Source organism: Apus apus, chromosome 10 (assembly GCF_020740795.1).
Source record: "Apus apus isolate bApuApu2 chromosome 10, bApuApu2.pri.cur, whole genome shotgun sequence".
NCBI lineage: Eukaryota > Metazoa > Chordata > Aves > Apodiformes > Apodidae > Apus > Apus apus.
In genome coordinates this window covers 12,211,567-12,222,508 of record NC_067291.1, presented here as the reverse complement: position 1 = coordinate 12,222,508, position 10,942 = coordinate 12,211,567, and the positions used below count along the sequence as shown (strand labels likewise).

General features: G+C 40.5%; 1 long non-coding RNA gene across 1 annotated transcript; it reads right to left on the bottom strand.

Annotated features, from left to right (window-relative positions):
* Positions 1-1,958: 1,958 nt before the first annotated feature.
* Positions 1,959-8,359, bottom strand: LOC127388870 (uncharacterized). The gene is made up of 3 exons (XR_007890468.1): positions 4,244-8,359; positions 2,935-3,033; positions 1,959-2,069 (listed from the first exon to the last, which is right to left on the bottom strand). It is a non-coding gene; the product is annotated as an uncharacterized LOC127388870 (long non-coding RNA).
* Between the last annotated feature and the right edge of the window lie 2,583 nt (positions 8,360-10,942).

The following is a 10,942-nucleotide window of genomic DNA, read 5'->3' as shown; positions in this document are numbered from 1 at the left end:
TTGGCCCACAACAGTCAAATTTTCCACTGTAGTGTTGGGATGTAAGTTGGGCTGGTTATTGAGTAATAGGGAAGGCTTTTTTATTTGTGCAAACTTCTTAACCTTCAAGAGAACAAAGATTAATCAACAACATTGAAGAGGCTGTTGTCATGAGATCCAGTCATAAGATTTGTAGGGACTCCTGCAGGGGTTGCAATCCTTAAAACTGGTTTGGAATAAAATCTGAGAGATAGGAGCACATAGAGAAAACATTTTAAAAAATTAATAAAATCCAACACAGTTATTAATGATGGCATAAAGGAGGTTCTACCACTGCAGTAAAGAAACCTGGAGAGCAAAGACCAGTTCCAGTGCATGAAGCAGACATTTTGAGTTACAGAGAAATACAGACAAGGCCATCCAGTTCCAAGTTTGGTATCTAAAGCATGCAACTGGCTTTCAAAGCAACAGCTCCTAATTTTGAAAATGACATCTGAAATCACTGTCAGTGCACCTTTAGACTGGTGTCTCTTGCTTCGGGCTATTTTTGTGTTTACATGGAAGTGACATGAAGGGACAGCTCTGCAGGTGGGACCTAAGGGGCACATGGCTGTGTGCTACAGGCAAGCAGCCACATGGAGCTGCAGGCTGGGTGGTTTTAAGAAACTGGGTCAAGATTTAAAAAATTGCTTGAGATTGCTGACCTCACCATTCTCAACATCAACATTTCTATTCTTACTAGGAGGAGATCAATGCAAATACTGAGCAAGCTCTTGAAAATTGCCTCAAAGGATGGTTGGTAGTATTTGAAAAGGGGTGGGCTATGGTGTTCACATACTGTCTTTGCCAGTGGCTTAGGGACCTGTTTGTGACAGTTGTATCTAAAGGAATCTTAGCAAATAGTCCTTCTTAACTGAAGACAGACCAGTGAGTTTCTGAAATTCCTTAACTAGGAAAGAAGCCTTCTCTAGCTTGTAACATAAGGCAGCCTGAGACAGGGTGGGTTCAGCTTGTCATAGTCATACCACCTTTCTCTGAGCTGCTAAATGTCTTTCATTGTGGCTTACAGTAAAGTGCTAAACACTACCTGTGAGTTGGGACAGCACTAATCGAGTCGATGAGCTGGGAAAGTACCAAGCCATGATCATGTTACAAGACGCCTCCTTAACTCCTTACAAAATAATTATTTATCTACCAGGCAAATAAAAATCCTGAAACACCTGAGGCTTCTCTGCCACACATCTCAACTCCCAATACATGGGAGAACAGGAACAAGTAGCTAGCGGGAACCATAAAACTGAAGGTGCTGAACTTAGGGAGAAGAATTAGCTGACTGGATAACTTGAGGGGAGAATCAGGGAAAGCTGGAAGCAGTACAGCTGATTGAAGAGCAAGTTCCTGATGAGGAACCAAGGGGACTGGGGCTGGGTGCAAGGGAGACAGTGCTCCAGCAGCTTCTGCTGTGATAAGAGAAGGTAGGTCCAGAGCTGCGTGTTGCATCTGAAGGCAGCAGGAACAGATCAGCCAAAGCCCAAAGGTCCTGTTTTCTAAGCTACCCCTAATAAAAAATGAACATGGCACAGGAAAGGATGCTGAAGGCAAGCAAATGCTCTGCTTGGAATGTTTTACTGAGTTTTCCATGGGCTGTCAGCACTTCAGGGCAGCCAGGGAAAAAGGAAAGGAAAAGGAAAAGGAAAAGGAAAAGGAAAAGGAAAAGGAAAAGGAAAAGGAAAAGGAAAAGGAAAAGGAAAAGGAAAAGGAAAAGGAAAAGGAAAAGGAAAAGGAAAAGGAAAAGGAAAAGGAAAAGGAAAAGGAAAAGGAAAAGGAAAAGGAAAAGGAAGAAGGAAACCAAAAACCACAGGCCAAGATGAAGGCAGAGCAGTGAGGGTTGAGCACAGCAGCCTGCAAAGAGCACCCCAAAGTAGCTGCAAATCACAAAAAAAAAAAAAAGTGTGTGAAGAATTAAGACTTGCCTTTGCAGGATCCAATGGCTGGGGACACAAAGGTGCTCAAGGGTGAGGGGAAGCAGAACCCAGGCTCTGTGCCAACCCAGATAACCAAGGAGACCGGAGGAAGGAAACCACAAAGCTCTGCAGTAAACACAGGGATTAGGAGAGGGGTAGATGAACCAGTCAGACAAAATAACTGACCCAAAACTCTCTTCTCAAAACTCAGATAAGATTTGTGCTTTAAAAATACCAGTGTTCTCCTCTCCTCCCACTTCCTATAGCATTTTCTTTCTCTCTCTCTCTTTTTTTTTTTTTTTTCTCATGTTAACACTTTCTGCTTTTGGCCAGGAGCAGAGAAGAAAGTGCCAGGACACTGCTAAGAAATCTGCCTGTTCTCACAGTGTTTCTGGCCCAACCAGGAGTAGGAAGGAGCTGGACTCTCTAGAGAGAGTCTGTTTCCATTTAATTTCCAGGCCAGTTTTGCAGACTTACAAGGTCAGGGTAAAGTGCCAGACTTCTGGGTGCTGCTGAAAAAAACCTAGAGCCCTTGGAAACTCATTCCTTCTCAGCTGTCAGGAGAAATGTTGTAAACACAAAGGAAAGAGAGTTGAGAAAACGATGGTGTCACTGGTAGGCTACTGACAGCCCCTTAGGAAACATGGAGGGTTAGAGCCTCCCATGCCACTGCCTTTTTCAAACCACCTCTTTCTTCCTTTCAAGGCCAAGTCTCTTGTTTTGTAACAAAGCTACACATGCTTATTTAAAGCATTAAGTCAAGGACAGCTCCTGGGTTGCACAGTACCACGCAGACACTAAATACAAATTATTTCAGTGACCATTTAATGTTTCTTCCAGCTCTGTACTTTACGCCTTAAAAAAAAAAAAAAAAGCAACAAACTGGAGTAACATCTATCATTTTAAGTTAGGAGATGTAGGTTACATCTGGTTAAAATGCCAGAAGATGCTGGTGGGTTTGCTAGGCAAGGGGCCCTTGTGGGTTACTCACTTATTTGCTGTAATTCCCTGGGGCAGCTGGGTGTGTTTTGGAGAGACCAGAGAGGAAAAGTGTTCAGGGGCTGATGACTGAAAGGCAGGAAAAGCCTCCCTGAGAGCAAGCAGAAGTAAAAGTAAAGCTTTGTGGGAACTGTCAGCGTGGGTGTACTTGCTAGAGGTTTGGTTTTTCCCCCCTCTTTCCATGGCAGCAGAGCCTGCCTCAATATCATTCTGACTTTCAGCTCCTGTCCCAGCATTACTCTGTGTAACTCTTCTCCACAGACCAGCCCTGACAAAAGCTTAAAGAACTTTGTGATCACTCTAACTGTTATTAAACAAATGGGGAAATGGTGCTGAACCTGTCACTCAAAAGGCTCACAGAGTCAGTACAAGAATTTATCTAGCTTTTCTTCAGCACTTCCCTGGGGTTAAATTCTCAGTCCTTATTAATATATTTATTTTCTTCCAGCACACCAAGGAAACCATTTAAAAACACTTGCTTTAAAAAAAAACTCAACCCATCCATAATCAAAGGCAAATAATATTTTCTTGAATCGAGGAGGGGGAGAAGCAAGGATCTATATTTTAGATTTTGAAAGAATAGTCACCTTACCTTACTAGATGCAATTCAGACCTTTATTATTTTCAGATTTATATTATTCTAATGGCAGTTACTTCTGCCCAACTTTTTCTATCCTACTGGGACCACTTTGACACAGTTCAAAGGAGGCAACACCCATCCCTGCTCTTTCTCTACATAACTGACATGTCCAAAGAAAGATGACTGCAGCAAGACATCCCGCACTGGGCACACTTAAAAAAAAAAATAATTTAGGAACTCCAAAATACTTCTGAGCAAAAGTAAATTTCAAATGAGTACTCTTTAACAGGAGAATTTTTTTTGTAGGGATGATCAGACCTAACAGCTGTTCATATTTACACATGCCTCCCTCCCTACATGCATAGCATCTAAGTCCTTCTGCGGTCTAACAGGTCTCAGAAGGTGTCCCTGGAGAAACCTTCCTTCTGAAAGATTCTGGCACGTCCAGCAAGGGCATAAGTGCAAATGCAAGGAGTTGTCTTGGAGATACCCTTGAGGGCATTAAAAACTTGACTGCTCGTGGTCCTGGGCAACCTGGTCTAGGTGACCTTGCTTGAGCAGGAGGGTTGGACAAGATGACCTCCAGAGGTCCTTTTCAACGTCAAACATTCTGTGACTCTCTGGGTACAAGCCCAAGACTACGGGTGATGGAGAGAAGCATAAATGGAGACACACATTTTATCCACATTGCATTTTTTCATGTTCCCCTGTCCTCATTTACCTCTGCATAATCCCATGCCTTTTTCTTCAGTTCTCCCTGCTTTGATGAGCTCCCACTTCATTCCTTTTCCTCTTTACAGCATTATCATGTAGGTGGAACTCTGAGGACAAGTCTGCAACAATTCACCTGGAGTTTCTACTGAGACATGACAACCAAAAACAGCTGGAATTTTGTCATTTAAGACATTTTTGAGATACCCATGGGGAAACTGTCAGGCAGGAAACACTGAAAAGCTAGCAACAGAAGTGCTGCTTCAAATACAGGTGTTCATACACCTCTCCCAAACTTAGGACTTTTCTTCCTAGCAGATGTACCATATTTACATTTTTTTTTAACAATCTAGGAAAGTTGTGGAAAAACAAGCTTACCATGAGAGACAACGTGCAACCTCAGCTGTGAAGAATCTACAATATTTCCAGTAGTCAGCTATGCCACAGCATCTCTCCAAACCTGTTTTAAAAGGCACTAGACATAAGAAATGCTACAGATTTTATTGTTAAGTAATAAATATTGTACATATTTGCCTGCTTCATCTACAAAATGTTTAGAATAGAAACAAAGGAAGAATAAAGACCAAACATTCACATATGATACAGGTAATGGAAACCTGGGCCATTAATTTTCAGTGCAGCACAGATGGTAGGAAAGAAGGGCACAAAGAGATATTAAAAAAAAAACACTATAAAAGACATTTAATTTTCTGACTTTGAGCTTAATAAACCTGTGGAAATACTTGCCAGGCATGTTAGTCAAAGCAGTCATAATATGCATGAATACTAAAGGAAGGCCTAGAGCTGGGAAAGGAACCAAGGATGAACTGTCTGATGGTGTTCATTATATAAGGTATCATCTACCATCTTAGAAGAAAAGATTTTAGAACTCTGTGAAGGTACAGAGCATTTTCTAAAAACAACTTTTGAACATAAACATCTTGTTTTGAGGTTATTCAAACAGCAGTAGTTTCTATCATCCACTCACTTCTGGGGAGAAGGGCAACTGCACAGTGTGATACATATAAATACAAAGCCTCTTTGATGTTACATGCTGCCAGATAATTACCTGAATTGCACAGCCAGCTTAATGTTAGAATTACATAGTTGTGTTTAAGCATTGTGGCTTTTAACACTGGCAGGAATGCCCAAGGCCTCCAATTGGTACAATTTTAAGTCATAGGCAGTAATTGTAAATTAACATCCTGAATGTTATCTGGTCACCCCATAAATTCCTTAGCACTATAATACTTTTTTCAGTGCACTGAATCTTGGACCTAATGACTACCCTCTAATGATCCACGAGTGGAGTTTAGGTTGTAGGCACTGAACTTCAAGGAGTCTTTGAACAAAAGCCATAAGGCTTTCCATAAGCAAGCCACTGGGTGACTCAACAAGACCACCAATACTTCAGTCAGCCATGTAGCTTTAGGCTTCAGAGGACAAAAGAAAATAACCTAATTATTAAACTCCCTATTCTTCCCAAGCATTTTAAATCACAGACTGAATAAACATCTTGGCTAGTTCAATGACAACATGCACATACCTAGGAAGAGTTAACAGACATAGCAGATGATGGGGAGTTTCACCAGCCTTCCTAGAATACAAGGCCTGGTGGGGCCTTGACAGCAGCAGCTGCAGGTGCTCTCACAGCCTGCTCCCCAGCCCAGCTGTCATATTACATGTTGGGACACAAGGACCCTCTCCTGGCCTTGCAGCTGCCTCCCTGAATGAACTGCCCTCTTCACTGCTTCCAGACATCACCAGTCTCCCCCTGCTCAAATCCTCTTAGCACATGCTTCTGCAGCTTCTAGTTCAAATCCGCCCTGGGGACACAGGAAGGGTCAAAATCCAGCCTACCTGTGCACAGGCAAGAAACAGAATTGTTTTGTTCTGGTATCCAGGGAGGAAACCAGATAATCCTGTAAGTGAACTGAACCAGTCACAGTGTGAAGATTCTAGGGAGAGCACTTGTAATTTCATAACAAATTTCAAAATAAATATGGTAAACATGTAGCTAAGTCAAAGCCTCCTCTTTGAGGGATACCACAGCCAGCCACCTTCCTAAGTGGATTTTTACTTCCTTTAGTGGAAACAAAATAGTGTAGGTAAGTGCTGAGATGTGCCCCTAAGTGAACTGGTATTCAAAAGTGAGGCTCTTATCTTTGCAATCTCCTCAGTGCGATAGGAGTGGGGCGAGCAAAGCCAAGGTTAGATACTGTTCAGCTAACAATGGAAGCATGTGGTGCCTTTCAGAGCATGAATGCATGAATGCCAGTTTTTTACTGCAGGTGCTCTTGTGATGTGGCCACAGGAGGAAAGCGATAACTGACATCCTTTTCCATTCAATTTACAGTCAAAAGAGTGTTTGTAATTTTGTAGTTGACTGGCTAAAGCTTAGCCCATATGGTAGCTGTTGTTTGGCAAAGGAAAGAAAAAAAAGTACAGTACTTAAACCAGAAAGAACAGGCAGTCTGTGCAAAACTCGAGGGTTCAAGGGGTTTCTAGCCCACTTTCATTCATATTTAAATGTGCACGTTCACACTGGGGACAGGAAAAATGAGCCACAATTCCTAATATTGCAAATTACTGCTTTACTTTAGGTCTTGTGCCTTACATACAAAGAGAAAAAAAAGTGAATGCAGATTTGCATCAGTGTCCCATGAGGAATACTGAAGGTCAGAAGTGAAACCAGCTGGAAAATACATAAAGAGCACAGCACAGACTACAGTCTGGTTCTTTTTTTCCAGACTATTTCTCTCCCATTTGCCTTCTGATCAGCAGCTCTAAAAGAGCCAGAAGTTGCTGTCTACAGCACATAATTCTGTACACAAAGAACACAAATGGCACAGATAATTTTAAGTGCATCTATGAGGTGAAATGTAATTCTGAATGAAAATGTATGGACTTACAGGGGGGAAAAAAAAAATCACTTTTTTCTTTTCAGTCTTTCTAGGAAAAGACAGGCTGTTATCAACACTTCCTTAAAAACAGAGGAAGTTTAAAATGGCAAATATGTGCCATGAACTCTTATGGAGAAAGCAATACTTTGAACAAGAAACAAGAAAATGAGAAGGATAGAATGATGATTTCAGGTTACTTTTAGCCTGGGGGGAGTACTGAAAAGTAAATGAATGCTCAATAAGGGGTGCAATGGCTGCTTGCAAAGAACATGCAAGCTTTCTGGTGTTTTGACTTATATTCTACAGCTACGGAGGTTTCCAAGAAAGCAAGGAATAAAGGAAAAAGGGCAAAAGAGAAAAAGCAGCAAGCTAGAAAGGAAGGAAAGGAAAATGGGACAAAGCTGATCATTTTCACGCTTGGATTTCACTACTGTCCAGCTGAATTTTATAAACATTTATGGTATCACTGGGGACCTGGCACTGACACGTGACTCAGGGTGAAGATGTGGATATTAAAATTGTGATTAGCAGTCACAAGTGCAAAGCTTGTGAAATTACACTTTTCCTGTGCAAACAAATCCCAGAATTAGGAGCTTCACAGAAACTGTATTTGCACATCACTGTACACATTGGCAGCTACTGCCAAGCAGGTTCAATTTTTGTCCCTTTTCTCTTTAGTTTAGCATAGGACACATATCACATTAATAAGCCAAGAAAAACATGTGCCAGCCTAAAACAAAATCAATCAGAAGTTGTTAAAAATAATTTCTACCATCTTCCAACTGGCTCCCAAGCTGTCCAGTGTGTATTTTGCAATCCTGTCTTCTTAGGAAGTGTTTTCTCATCCTCTTGCATGTGCAAAGCCATACAAACAGGAAACTGAATATGCAGGAGAAAGAGTGAAAGTCACTGTACCCATGTTGCTGTCAGACATGTAAGTGATCTGACAACACCAGTTTGATTTGGTTGATTTTAATGCCATTATATGATTAATTGGGCATTAGAAATTAATACCAGCAACACAGAAGACCTACATTGCCCAAAAGGTAAAACGCACACAAGCCAACACATGGAAGGACCAACAAAGGAAAGAGGCTTTCTTTGTTTCAACCCATTAATAGGCTGTGGTAAGAATACTGAATTTCTTAGACTCAGACAAATCACAGCTCATCACACCCTGCAATACCTTGGATGACAACATAAAGGTATTTACTAGAGGAACTCACAGGCACCACTCAAAGACATTTTGAAAGAAGCTGTTTAGATCACAGAATTAAAAGAAAACACCTAAATTACAGCTCAGCTAGATGTGCATATTATATGGGTTGGCTTAAAATTGACATTTTAGGAACAATAAATAAGGCAATGAGTATTCAAATTTACGACTTTAAAAAGCAGTTTTGAGCAGCTAAAAGCTGCACACCTAACAATACTGATGCAAGCATGCTGCTATCCCATACTGTATTTCCGCAGGTTTCATTAGCAAGGCCAGGAATCAACATTAGTGATTTACACTCTGTAACAAGGATGATGTCATTGAAATGTGAAGAAGGTCAGAATCCCCAAAGACAAATTATCTTAACAATAGAGTGAGATCATTCCATACACTTATCTGCTCCAAGAGGCAATAATCAAACAGAGCTACATGTAAAGCCTATGCTGAGCATTAGGTAAAAGCTACAGAGGCAGCACTTTCTCCAACATAACAGAATGCTGTAGATTTTGCCCTGAGCTTCACTCCTGAAAAGCTGACTCTGCAAGGGTCCCAATCCCATTCATTTTTGTTAAAACATTACAAAGAAAATGCTATAAGCATATATAAGCTTGAAAAGATGTTTCCACTGTAAACAGAAGCACTGATACTTTCAGGGAACTAAATAATGGGGGTCATTAAAAAAGGAGACTTTGCTTTTGAAATTTCATATAAGGTTCAATATACAACTTTTCCTTGCACTAGAATTCTACAGGCTGGTTAAGATCCAAATCTGCATAAATAAAATCCCCATAGGTTCTCAACCAGAGTAAATCAGCTTAACTTCTTTGATATAAAGGAGCTACAACACTGTCTTACCAAGACAAGAAAATCACACAAGTTTATACTATCTGAGAAAACCTCCACATTCTTCTTACTCCTTTAGTAATTTCTACAGAACCCTACTGGCTGTGTCTCCATTACCTCCTGCAATATTTTCCTATGGATATGGGAGGTGTGTTGTAAAAGGAAAGGGGAAAGATTTGTCTTTATAGAACAGGGAGTGGTGCTAATCACCTGCAGCAGGAATGAGAAATTAATCAAAAACTAAGCCTTTTTTTTTTTAATCATGAATTAATTTGTAACACAAGGTCTTCTCTTACTTATAAGTGATAAGCATTGAACTGCTAGCTTACCTCTTTCATCTCAAATAAATACAAATTGCCAAAGTTTGCTGCTTCTGAAGTGAAAAAGAAGTCCTATATAGTACATTTAAGGAAGAATTGCAATTGTGCTCCCACATGAGCTAACCAGCTTCCTGGATGTGGGTGTTCAAACTCCTAAGAGCACATCAAAACACATTTACATGTATATAGACCATTGCTTCCGCTGGGTGGTTTAAATGCATCTTACAGCTGTGAAGGATTTTCTCAGTATTCAGAACTTCCTTCTTAAGAAAAGGAATTAAGATTTTACTTTTTTAATACAAATCAATAAAATCAGACCCACCTCTGAACCCTGATATTCTCTAAGCAGCAATCCTCATCTGCCTTCCATTTGCCCTGTACCAGAACTCCAACACTTTTGCCTGACAGACACTTTGTGGCACCTTCTGATTTTACACGGAATGCTCCTCCAGGTGCTAGACATGCTCCACAGTTGTTCCCACCTGACACTATCACCATCTCCCAGTACAATCTACCAAGTTTCTAAAATCAGGTCCTTCCATTACAGACTAATATTGGTGTGCTAGAAGATTGACCCTCATGAGGAAAGAGACCCTTGTAAGAAATACGTTGCCTCTGGGTATTCCATCAAGAAGGCCAGGATATTTAAAAAAAACCACAACAAACACAAAGCAAACAAAACCCGAGTCTGTTTCTTTAGCAGGAAGGGCTGAGAGCAGAAATTTAGTTTCAAACTTCTTTCATGAAGGAGTTAAATGTTTGCTCACTTTGGAGATCCTCTGCGTGGGTGAAGGTGAATGATGCAGGCCTATCAGTTGATCTCAGGGATGTGGTCCATTAAAGAATCATCCCTCCTTAAGGGACCCAACAGGGAATTAAGAATTAATGCTGTATAAACTGGTAATGACTTCTGATGAGATATTATAATAGATCCCTGAGCAATCAGCATCAGAAAAAATACCCCAAATTTTGCCACCAGTTCCTCCTCTGCTACACAGTCCACAAATCATTCATTTCCCTTCCCACAAGTATGCAGTTAGCTTTTTTAAAAACATAGTACAATAAATTATGTAGTTTTCAAAAAGACACTTAGCAGGGCTGAAGGAAAAGAGAAAACACTGTTTTTGATAACATGATGAGTTCCTCAGATGTTCTCCCCTGTTCTCATATCTCAAAAGAAAAGCAGCATGCTCTTTGGGAGTGTCATTATAAGCCAGTGATTATAATATCATAACCAAGAGGTTTGACGCAGTGGCATTAGAAAAGGAAATATGGGATAATAAATGAAATCTGCATCTTTGCCTTGAAACACTAAAAATATACCTATGGTTAAATCCACAGAGTAAAAGAGATGCAAAATAAACTCCTCTTACTTTGCTATAATTATAACGAAAAAGCTTTTCAGAGGATAACAACATAAAACCAAT